Source organism: Pristiophorus japonicus, chromosome 7 (assembly GCF_044704955.1).
Source record: "Pristiophorus japonicus isolate sPriJap1 chromosome 7, sPriJap1.hap1, whole genome shotgun sequence".
NCBI classification, from domain to species: Eukaryota; Metazoa; Chordata; class Chondrichthyes; family Pristiophoridae; genus Pristiophorus; species Pristiophorus japonicus.
The window spans coordinates 187555706-187568161 of NC_091983.1; positions in this window are offsets into that span (position 1 = coordinate 187555706).

The window sequence follows — 12456 nt, forward strand, 5'->3', positions numbered from 1 at the left end:
AACCAAGACCTATGCTAGGGGTTGAAACTCTGATGCCCCTTGATGGGGGCTCATAAACATTAAATTGGAAACTCTCCCCTGCAGACATTTCAGTCATCGCTGCCATCATCCAGTCTGGATCGTCCGCAGCTGGTTGTACTGGTTCTTGTTCTGTACCCTCAGGATCCTCAGGGTTGGCAGCAGCAGCATCGTCATCATCATCATCATCATCATCATGTTCTGCAAAATACATCAGAACAGTCAAATGTTTAACAGCAAGGGAGGGGGCAGGATGGGTGGCATGAGTACTCTCACACATAGCAGGCCAGGCAGCAGGTTGATTTAAAGGGCCATGATGCATTTTCAGGACTTACCCTCTTCCTCGCGTGCGAACCCAGCTTGTGCTGTACCGATTGCTTTACTCCATGTCTGACTCATCATAGCAGCTACCCTTTGTTCCAAGGGTGTCAGTGGATGCAGATTGGGCACGTCTCCTCCTGTCCGAGTTGCCTCCCTTTTGTTGTGGGCCAATTTCTTCTGCAAAGAGTAAAATATAACTTTTTACAGAGTGTGTCAGTCTGCAAGGTGGGACATACAGATAGCCAGGTTACAATTACGATTAAATTAAAAATGGGAAATATTACTTACACTAACTACTTGACCAAGGTTGTGCCATTTCTTTTTACACTGACTTCCAGATCTCCTGGTATGCACCACTGCGCAGTAATCTTCTGCAACTTGGTTCCCGCGTTTCTTCATTTCTTTTGGTGGCACTTTTATGTGACCTCTGTTGCTGGTATCTAGCTCCTGCCATCTCTGCTCAATTACGTTGACTAATATCTCCACTTCCTCATGCAAGAAATTCTTTGTTCTTGGTGGACGTTGATCCATTGCAAAGTTGAATTGGCACTCTTATTTCTCCAAACACACAGTCCTTAATTTGCATGCACCAATGCAGCACCGATTCTGCAAGTTTAGCAGTGAAAAGCTGAACTCACTGATTTCAGCAGGTGATTTATTCAGCAGTGCTGCTAAAATTAGCACTCCCTCACACACAGAAATATAAAAAAAAATTAAATTACAAGCCTTTGCAGGGGTCCAAGAAACAAATCTTCACTTTTTCTGCAGTATTTTTAAAAATGGCCGAGTGCCAATGTTTGTGTGAGACTGCGCATGCGCGCATACTCCAAAGCGCACGCGCAGGGTTGCCGGCACCACGAAGGCTAATTTAAATTGTACCCGCCCCCTGCTACTTAGAAAATCGGTGCGAGTGTAAGGCTCCGCCCCCTGCTGCGAAGAGCGCGCCGCGGCAAGCAGACATCGAGCTCCAAGGAGCTCGAGAATATCGGACCTTTTTTTAGGCGCAGTTTTCGTCGCGAAAAACAGGCGCCCAGCTCGGAGGTGCGCCGTTTTCACCGCGGGACGAAACTTGGGGCCAATAGATTGGTGTGCAAAACTAAATCACATGGTATTGGGGGTAATGTACTGACATGGATAGAGAACTGGTTGGCAGGCAGGAAGCAGAGAGTCAGGATAAACAGGTCCTTTTCAGTGGGGTGCCGCAGGGCTCAGTGCTGGGACCCCAGCTATTTACTGTTATATATGTGGACTTGTATTTACACTGTACAACCATCAGAGGGCTCATCCCCTAGAGTCCCAAGGAATCCCATAATCCCTTGGGAGCACAGGTACTTAAGAAGGCTTCACAGGTTGGAGAGGCACTCTGGAGACCTGCAATAAAAGTCTACGGTCACGCTTTATTTTGAGCTCACAGTGGTCAGTCTGACTCTTTCTCCATACACAACATTTACAATATACATTAATGATTTTAGATGAAGGAATTGAGTGTAATATCTCCAAGTTTGCAGATGACACTAAGCTGGGTGGCGGTGTGAACTGTGAGGAGGATGCTAAGAGGCTGCAGGATGACTTGGACAGGTTAGGTAAGTGGGCAAATGCATGGCAAATGCAGTATAATGTGGATAAATGTGAGGTTATCCACTTTGGTGGCAAAAACACGAAGGCAGAATATTATCTGAATGTCGCCAAATTAGGAAAAGGGAAGGTGCAACGAGACCTGGGTGTCATGGTACATCAGTCATTGAAAGGTGGCATGCAGGTACAGCAGGCGGTGAAGAAGGCAAATGGTATGTTGGCCTTCATAGTGAGGGGATCTGAGTGTAGGAGTAGGGAGGTCTTACTGCAGTTGTACAGGGTCTTGGTGAGGCCTCACCTGGAATATGTGTTCAGTTTTGGTCTCCTAATCTGAGGAAGGATGTTCTTGCTATTGAGGGGGTGTAGCAAAGGTTCACCATACTGATTCCCGGGATGGCAGGACTGACATATGAGGAGAGACTGGATCGACTGGGCCTGTATTCACTGGAGTTTAGAAGGATGAGAGGGGATCTCATAGAAACATGTAAAATTCTGACAGGACTGGACAGGTTAGATGCAGGAAGAATGTTCCCAATGTTGGGGAAGTCAAGAACCAGGGGACACAGTCTAAGGATAAGAGGTAAGCCATTTAGGACTGAGATGAGGAGAAACTTCTTCACTCAGAGAGTTGTTAACCTGTGGAATTCCCTACTGCAGAGGGTTGTTGATGCCAGTTCATTGGATATATTCAAGAGGGAGTTAGATATGGCTCTTACGGCTAAAGGGATCAAGGGGTATGGAGAGAAAGCAGGAAAGGGGTACTGAGGTGAATGATCAGCCATTATCTTATGGAATGGTGGCGCAGACTCGAAGGGCCGAACGGCCTACTCCTGCACCTATTTTCTATGTTTCTATGATTTTACACATGTCAACAGTCTGAAGGCCAGGAACTTGCAAGCTACATCGCCGAACTAAGGCACCTTGCAGGATATTGCGAATTCGATGGATTCCTGGAGCAAATGCTAAGAGACTTTATTGTGCTTGGCATTGACCATGATGTTATCCTTCGCAAATATTGACTGTTAAAACACCGAACCTGAGCAAAGCCATAACGATAGCCCAGGCATTTATGTCTACCAGCGATAACACCAAACAAATTTTGCAGCATAAAGAGGTTTCAACAAGTACTGTACACAAAGTAATTTTCAGGCAGGAATGCATATGGCAGAAAATACACGCCTGCAGCTGCACGACCTCGGATGACCCAGAGCCCGCCATCAAGCGTTAATGCGAGGCAATTGACACCTTGTTGGCGCTGCGGAGGTGATCATCGAGTCGATCAATGCCACTTCAAACACTGCGTGCAAAGGCTGTGGAACAATGGACACCTCCAGCCAATGTGCAGATGAGCTGCAAACCCTGCAAACCACCACGTTGCAGAGGAAGACTGATCCATGGCGGATTAAACTGAACTAGAGACTCAAACCGAGGAGGCAGAAGTGTATGGGGTACACAGCTTCACCACGAAATGTCCACCAATTATGTTAAAAGTCAAACTGAACGGAATTTCAGTATCCATGGGCTGGACACGGGTGTGAGTCAGTCTATCATGAGCAAAAAGGCCTTCAACAGGCTGTGGTGCAGTAAGGCACACAGGCCCAAGCTGAGCCCTATTCATACCAAGCTCAGAACTTACACTAAAGAGCTGATCCCGGAAATTGGCAGCGCAGCAGTAAAAGTCTCCTATGATGGAGCAGTGCATGAACTCCCACTGTGAATTGTACCAGGAGATGACCCCACACTGTTCGGCAGAAGCTGGCTGGGAAAAATCCGCTGGAACTGGGACGACATCCAAGCGCTTTCGTCCGTCAAGGACGCCTCATGTGCCCAGGTTCTGAGCCAGGCATCGGAAATTTTTCTAGGGCGAAGGTGCAGATCCACTCGGTTCCCAGTAAACGACCCATCCACCACAAGGCATGTGTGGTGCCATACATGATGCAAGAGAAAGTGGAGATCAAGCTGGACAGTCTGCAACAAGAAGGCATATCGCGCCGATGGGGTTCAACGAGCGGGCCAGTCCGATTGTTCCGATCCTCAAGGGCGATGGCATGGTCAGAATTTGTGGGGACTATAAAGTAACGATTAACCGTTTTTCGCTGCAGGACCAGTATCCGCTACCCAAGACAGATGACCTATTTGCGATCCTGGCAAGAGGAAACACTTTCACCAAGCTGGACCTGACCTCGGCCTACATGACGCAGGAGCTGGCTGAATCTTTGAAAGGCTTCACCTGCATCAACATGCACAAATGTCTGTTCATCTACAATAGATGCCCATTTGGGATTCAATTGGCCATGGCTATTTTTCAAAGAAACATGGAGAGCACGCTAAAGTCGGTTCCGCGCACCGTGGCCTTCCAGGATGACATACTAATCACAGGGCGGGACACCATCGAACACTTGCAGAACCTGGAAGAGGTTCTAAGTCGGCTAGATCGCGTGGGACTCAGGTTGAAATGCTCGAAGTGTGTTTTCCTGGCACCAGAAGTCGAGTTCTTAGGGAGAAGAATCGCGGCAGACGGCATCAGACCCACTGACACAAGGCAGAGGCCATCAAGAACGCGCCGAACTGCAGTTGTTCCTGGGACTCCTCAATTATTTTGGTAATTTCCTACCCGGGTTAAGCACCTTGCTAGAACCTCTACATGTGTTGCTATGCAAGGGAGATGACTGGGTATGGGGGAAATCACAAGAGGCTGCTTTTGAGAAAGCCAGAAATCTGTTATGTTCCAACAAATTGCTTATTCTGTATGACCCATGTAAACATTTAGTGCTAGCTTGCGATGCGTCTTCGTACGGGGTTGGGTGTGTAACAACAAGCAAACGAATCGAGAACATTGCAACCGGTCGCTTATGCGTCCAGGAGTTTGTCCGAGGCTGAAAGGGCCTACAGCATAATTGAAAAAGACACTCTGGCATGCGTTTACGGGGTAAAAAAAATGCACCAGTATCTGTTTGGGCTTAAGATCGAGTTAGAAACTGACCATAAGCCACTCATATCGCTATTCTCAGAGAGGAAAGGTATTAATACCAATGCCTCTGCTCGCATTCAAAGATGGGCACTCACGCTGTCTGCATATAACTTTGTAATTCGCCACAGGCCAGGCACAGAGAACTACGCTGATGCTCTCAGTTGGCTACCATTCCCCACCACCGGGGTGGAAATGGCACAGCCTGTAGACTTGCTTTTGGTGATGGATGCATTTGAAAATGAAAAGTCACCCATTACAGCCTGCCAGATCAGGACCTGGACCAGTCAGGATCCTTTACTGTCCCTTATTAAAAAAACTGTATCCTCCATGGGAGCTGGTCCAGCATCCCAGCGGAGATGCATGAAGAGATCAAGGCGTTCCAGTGGCACAAAGACGAAATGTCCATACAGGTGGACTGTCTTTTGTGGGGTAATTGTATGGTTTTGCCGAAGAAAAGCAGGGAAATGTTCATACGTGACCTACACAGTACCCACCCAGGCATAGTAATGTTGAAAGCTATAGCCAGATCCCATATGTGGTGGCCCGGCATCGACTCAGATTTGGAGTCTTGCGTGCGCCAATACAACACTTGCTCTCAACTGAGCAATGCACCCAGGGAGGCACCGCTAAGTTTGTGGTCATGGCCCTCCAACCCGTGGTCTATGATCCACGTTGACTTTGCTGGCCCGTTTCTAGGCAAAATGTTTTTGGTTGTTGTGAATGCTTACTCAAAATGGATTGAGGTGTAATAATGTCTGTAAGCACATCCACGGCCACCATCGAAAGCCTACGAGCTATGTTTGCCACCCACGGCCTGGCTGATGTCCTTGTCAGCGACAATGGGCCGTGCTTTACCAGCATTGAATTCAAGGAATTCATGACCCGCAATGGGATCAAGCACGTCACATCTGCCCCGTTCAAGCCCGCATCCAACGGCCAGGCAGAATGGGCAGTCCAAACCATCAAGCAAAGCTTGAAACGCATGTCGGAAGGCTCCCTGCAGATTCACCTGTCCCGAATCCTGCTCAGCTACCGCACCAGACCCCACTCGCTCACCGGGGTTCCCCCAGCCGAGCTGCTCATGAAAAGGGCGTTCAAAACAAGGCTCTCTCTTGTCCACCCTGATCTCCATGATAACGTCGCGGGCAGGCAGCATCAACAAAGCATGTACCATGATCGTGCAAATTTGTCACGCGATATTGAAGTCAATGACCCAGTATTTGTACTCAACTATGGACATGGTCCCAAATGGCTTGCTGGCACTGTCATAGCCAAAGAAGGGAGTAGGGTGTTTCAGATCAAACTAGCAAATGGACTAACTTGTAGAAAGCATTTGAACCAAACCAAACTACGATTCACAGACTGCCACGAGCAACCTGAAGAGGCCACCACCAACTTCAACCCTCCGGCACACACACAAGTGGCAACCGACATCACGGTTGACCACGAAGCTGAACTCATCATCCCCAGCAGCCCTGCAAGACCAGCTGCGCAGCAGCCCAGCGAAGAAGCAACCAACTCACCTGCACCTGCATTTGTACCGAGACGATCGACTAGGGAGCGAAAGGCCCCAGATTGTCTCACCCGAAGTGTACTATTGACTTTGGGAGGGAGTGATGTTATGTATGCAACCCTATGTAACCAGTATTCTATACCACCAGAAAGCGTATCTGTTGGATTCCCAAGGTGTCCCAGCATCCCTTGGGAGCACTGTATATAAGCAGGCCTCCCATGCTGTACCAACACTCTGGAGTTAGAATAAAGAGACCAAGGTCACATTTACGCACGTTTACAGTACTCAGTTACATTGCTTTATTCGAGACATAACAATTTCTACTTAGGCCAGCGTATGTGGCCTCTCGAGAAAACCCTTGTGGAAAGTTAAAGAAATCGGCGTAGGTAAGTACATCGGAGGCCATTCGGCCTGGGCTAGGGGCGGGAAGTGGAGCGGACCTGGACCGGAATGAAATCAGAGGCCACAGAGTGGCGGGAACGCACCGGAGAGGCTCAGGGTGAATGGAGCGAACTGGCCGGCACAAAATCGGGGGCCATAGAGCGGCAGGAAGGCGCCAGAGAGGCTTGGGGTGAAGGGAGCAAGCTGACTGGCATGAAATCGGGGCCACAGAGCGGTGGGAAGGCACCAGAGAGGCTCGGGGTGAAGGAAGCGAACAGGCCGGCACGAAACCGGGGGCCACAGAGCAGTGGGAAGGCACCAGAGAGGCTTGGGGTGAAGGGAACAAGCTGACCGGCATGAAACCGGGGGCCACAGAGTGGCGGGAAAGCACCGGAGGGTACTCACCACAGCTGACCAGGAAGGCACCTCACTTGGAGCTCTACTGCGCATGCGCGGCCATTTCAGCGACGTCAAGAATGTCAGTTTTTTCCCCCGCGCATGCGCAGAAGGCCCGGTTCCTTTTTCCAGCACAGACCGCAGGCTCCACCCCCCCGAGGCAACTGGCCATGCTGCGCGGCTGCAGATTAGAGGCCAAACATCAGGAAAACTTCGGAGATTTTTTTCTGCCGCATTTTTTTACTTAATTAAGCGGCGCAACTCTGGCAATACACCAGAAAACGGGCTCAGGGAAAATTGAGCCCCTGTTCTGGTAATATGCATGGTTTTAACTGGTTACATTCCAATCGTATCCCTGTGCAAACTTGGGGGTCCCTATGCTCTGGTTCTGACAATCTGCACCTATACTTTGTAGACTTGGGGAAGTGGGATGAGTTCTATGGGGAGAGTTTGTGCACTCCACATTGGACAAACAGAAATCCTATAATATATGGCTCTATGATTCTATGATAGATGTAGATTTGCTAAGAACATATGAAATAGGAGCAGGTGTAGGCCATTCGGCCCCTCGAGCCTTTTAATAAGATCATAGCTGATCTACCTCAACTCCATTCTCGTGCACTATCCCCATATCCCTTGATTCCTTTAATATCCAAAAATCTATCAAACTCTCTTGAATATATTCAATGACTGAACCTCCACAGACAGCCCTGTGGGCCTCCTCAACCCTCTGGAGTAGAGAATTCCAAAGATTCACCACCCTCTGAGTGAAGAACTTTCTCCTCATCTCAGTCCTAAATGGCCGACCCCTTATTCTGAGACTGTGACTTCTGGTTCTAGACTCCCCAGCCCGAGGAAACATTTTCCCTGCATCTACCCTGTGAAGCCCTGTAAGAATTTTGTATGTTTCAATGAGATCACGTCTCATTCTTCTAAACTCGAGAGAATATAGGCCTAGTCTACTCAATCTCTCCTCATTGAACAATCGTCCCTTCCAAGAAATCAATCTGCTGAACCTTTGTTGCACTCCCTCTGTGGCAAGTATATCCTTTCTTAGGTAAGGAGACCAAAACTACACAATACTCCAGGTGGGGTCTTACCAGGGTCCTATATAATTGCAGTAAGACATGATAGCTTGAATTAGATAGAGATTTTTAAACAGGTGACCAAAAAAAGAGAGAACAGGGATTTAGGGATATGATGAGTTGGGCTGTTTTTAAAAAGTTCTTATGATATCCACCTTAGGTTTTGTAAGAAATAATTACTACTTGATAGTAACATTTTAGCTTGGACTAGTATAAACAAAATAAAAGCCTGCCTTCACACCTCCTGGTATTTGTTACTCAATTGCCATCTAGTCCAGATCATGTATCGAAGGCTATATCCAGCAAAGAAGTGTCAGAAGCACAGGACCATGTTATTTAAAGCTCGGAAACCAAACCCCACACCAACTGTGCCAAAGCATTTCTCCCAGATGATCGCTGCCTTTTCCTTCCACTTAAAAGCCCTCCATATGTTATGAAAATACTTCTCTTTAATTTGAATAAAGATCAATGTCAGCAGCTTCGGTTTCCCTCTCATTTATTTCAATCATCAGTTCAAAGCATCTAACTAACTAATTTCTATTACAATAAAGCAGTTGGGAAGTAACTAAAAACCCAACCCACATTTTGGCTGCAGAATCTGAAATGTTTTGTAATGCAATCACTGTCCATCTCCACAGCTGTTCTACTTTTTAATTTCAACATCAAAGTTTGACAGCCACAAAGAACACAATGAGAAAGAAATCATTCTCAGCTATGAGTTACTTTCAGTATCAATAATTGGAAATTAATAAAATTAAATAATTTGCAAGACCGTCGACTTATCCTGCTACTTGTAAGGCTGAATTAAAGTTTGTCAACTAATTCCATTCTGTCAGGCAATCATTTTCTTTGGTTGGCATTTTGGTTGTGCGGGGGAATGTGTGGAAGCATTCAATATTGTGGCCAAATCTTTGTTACCATTCACATTCATTATAACAACTACTGAAATATCCAGGTTTATCAACACCCATTTTCTGTGACCTGTGACCTCTAAGCAGTGACTGAAATTGTTCTAAAAAGAGCAAGACCTTGTTGATCTCTCATTAATCCTAATATTTGACAGATTGTTTAAAATTAAGCATATGTGCCCTTCCATTGAAAGCTAATGAAAGAAAGAACATTTAAAGTCTATGCTTTTTGTCATTAAATAACATAATAACAAGGTGCAGCTGGAGGCAACTAACAGGGATAGAGGTCTCATGAGTCTGACTTGGCAGTTGCTAACAGTATCAAAGGGCCCAAGTTTCCGCCCTCTGTAAAAACGGCGCACCTCCATAAGGTGCGCCGATTTTCTGGAATAAAAAGGGCGCCGAAAACTTACCTTGTAATTCTGCGAGCTCCTCAGGACGTCTTCATATTCGGCGTGGTGCAGCACAAGGGGTCAGGGGCGGAGCCAGGTCCCGGCACTGAAAACAGCGCCGGAACCTCTGCAAATGCTCGCTAGAGTGCGCGCGTGTGCAATAGCTCCTCCCCCCCCCGAGGCTGCGTGAGAGGAGCCCGAAGCACGCCGCCCCTAGCCCTGGCCGAATGGGCTCACCGCGCGAAGATCGGACTCGGGCCTCCCTCCCGTTCAGCTCCCGATCCCCGCCCCCCTCCGCCTCCCGTTCAGCTCCCGCTCCCCGCCGCCGCCCCCCCGTTCAGCTCCCGCTCCCCGCACCCCCACGCCGCCCCCCCGTTCAGCTCCCGATCCCCGCCCCCCCCCGCCTCCCTTTCAGCTCCCGCTCCGCCACACACCCCCCCACCTCCCGTTCAGCTCCCGCTCCCCGCTGCCCCCCCCCGTTCAGCTCCCGCTCCCCGCACCCCCCCGCCGCCTCCCGTTCAGCTCCCGATCCCCGCCCCCCCCGCCTCCCGTTCAGCTCCCGCTCCGCCACACACCCCACCGCCTCCCGTTCAGCTCCCGCTCCCCGCTGCCCCCCCCCGTTCAGCTCCCGCTCCCCGCACCCCCCCGCCGCCTCCCGTTCAGCTCCCGATCCCCGCCCCCACCCCGCCTCCCGTTCAGCTCCCGCTCCGCCACACACCCCCCCACCTCCCGTTCAGCTCCCGCTCCCCGCTGCCCCCCCCGTTCAGCTCCCGCTCCCCGCTGCCCCCCCCGTTCAGCTCCCGCTCCCCGCACCCCCCCCCCGCCTCCCGTTCAGCTCCCGCTCCCCGCTGCCCCCCCCCCGTTCAGCTCCCGCTCCCCGCCGACCCCCCCCCTTCAGCTCCCGATCCCCGCCCCCCCCCGCCTCCCGTTCAGCTCCCGCTCCCCGCCGACCCCCCCCCTTCAGCTCACGATCCCCGCCTCCCCCCGCCTCCCGTTCAGCTCCCGCTCCCCGCCGACCCCCCCCCTTCAGCTCCCGATCCCCGCCTCCCCCCGCCTCCCGTTCAGCTCCCGCTCCCCGCCGACCCCCCCCCTTCAGCTCCCGATCCCCGCCCCCCCCCGCCTCCCGTTCAGCTCCCGCTCCCCGCCGCCCCCCCCCCCCGTTCAGCTCCCGCTCCCCGCACCCCCCCCCGCCTCCCGTTCAGCTCCCGCTCCCCGCCGCCCCCCCCCCCGTTCAGCTCCCGCTCCCCGCCGACCCCCCCCCCTTCAGCTCCCGATCCCCGCCCCCCCCCCCGCCTCCCGTTCAGCTCCCGCTCCCCGCCCCCCCCCCCGTTCAGCTCCCGATCCCCGCCCCCCCCCCCGCCTCCCGTTCAGCTCCCGCTCCGCCACACACCCCACCGCCTCCCGTTCAGCTCCCGCTCCCCGCCGCCCCCCCCCGTTCAGCTCCCGCTCCCCGCCGCCCCCCCCCGTTCAGCTCCCGCTCCCCGCCGCCCCCCCCCGTTCAGCTCCCGCTCCCCGCCGCCCCCCCCCCCGTCTCCCGTTCAGCTCCCGCTCCCCGCTGCCCCCCCCCGTTCAGCTCCCGCTCCCCGCCGACCCCCCCCTTCAGCTCCCGATCCCCGCCCCCCCCCCACCTCCCGTTCAGCTCCCGCTCCGCCACACACCCCACCGCCTCCCGTTCAGCTCCCGCTCCCCGCCGCCCCCCCCCCGTCTCCCGTTCAGCTCCCGCTCCCCGCCGCCCCCCCCCGTTCAGCTCCCGCTCCCCGCACCCCCCCCCGCCTCCCGTTCAGCTCCCGCTCCCCGCCGCCCCCCCCCCGTTCAGCTCCCGCTCCCCGCACCCCCCCCCCGCCTCCCGTTCAGCTCCCGCTCCCCGCCGCCCCCCCCCGTTCAGCTCCCGCTCCCCGCCGCCCCCCCCCCGTCTCCCGTTCAGCTCCCGCTCCCCGCTGCCCCCCCCCCGTTCAGCTCCCGCTCCCCGCCGCCCCCCCCCCCGCCTCCCGTTCAGCTCCCGCTCCCCGCCACCCTCCCTCCCTCCCGTTCAGCTCCCGCTCTCTCCCATTCAGCCGCTCCCGCTCCTCCCTCCCTCCACGTCCTTGGTGGGGCCTGCCCACCCAGCATCTTGCTGGGGGTGGGCCCCACCCGAAGTATTCGGCGCAGCCAGGCGCCGTCATCGTCGGGGCCCATTCAGCCTCCCTCTCCCCCCCCCCCGCTCCTCTCCCCCCCCTTCCCCCCCTCTCCTCTTCCCCCCTCCTCTTCACCCCCCCTCTCCTCTCCCCCCTCTCTTCTCCCCCCTCTCTCCCTCCCTCCCTGCCCCATCCCCCCCTCCTCTCCCTCTCCCCCCTCCTCCCTCTCCCCCCTCCCCTCCCCCTCCTCTCCCTCCCTTCCGTCCACCCTCCTCTCTCTCCCCCACTCCTCTCCCTCCCTCCTCCTCTCTCTCCCCTCCTCTTCCTCCCCCTCCTCTTCCTCTCCCCCGCTCCTCCCTCTGTCAGAAACACAGAGAGACACTGACAGAGAGAGAGCGAGACATTGACAGAGACAGAGAGAGAGACACTGGGGGGTGCCCGTTCCAACACGCTGTTGGAGGGCTCCCGGTGTTGCAGTCGGTGAGTAGAAACGTAATTTTTTATTTATTGATTGATTTTTTTATTATTTTTTTAATTTTTAATTTTTTGATTGATTTATTGGTTGATTTATTGATTTATTTATCATTTATTATTGATGATGGCTCTTTGTTTGCAAAAGTGAAGTGTTTAATGTTTGTAAACCCCCCTCCCCTGTCCCCCCCGCCCTCCCGCCCCGGGTATCTCTCATTCCCTACGCCTGATTTATAAATGCAGGCAAGGTTTTTCTGAGCGTACAAAAATCTACACTTACTCCATTCTAAGTTAGTTTGGAGTAAGTTTTC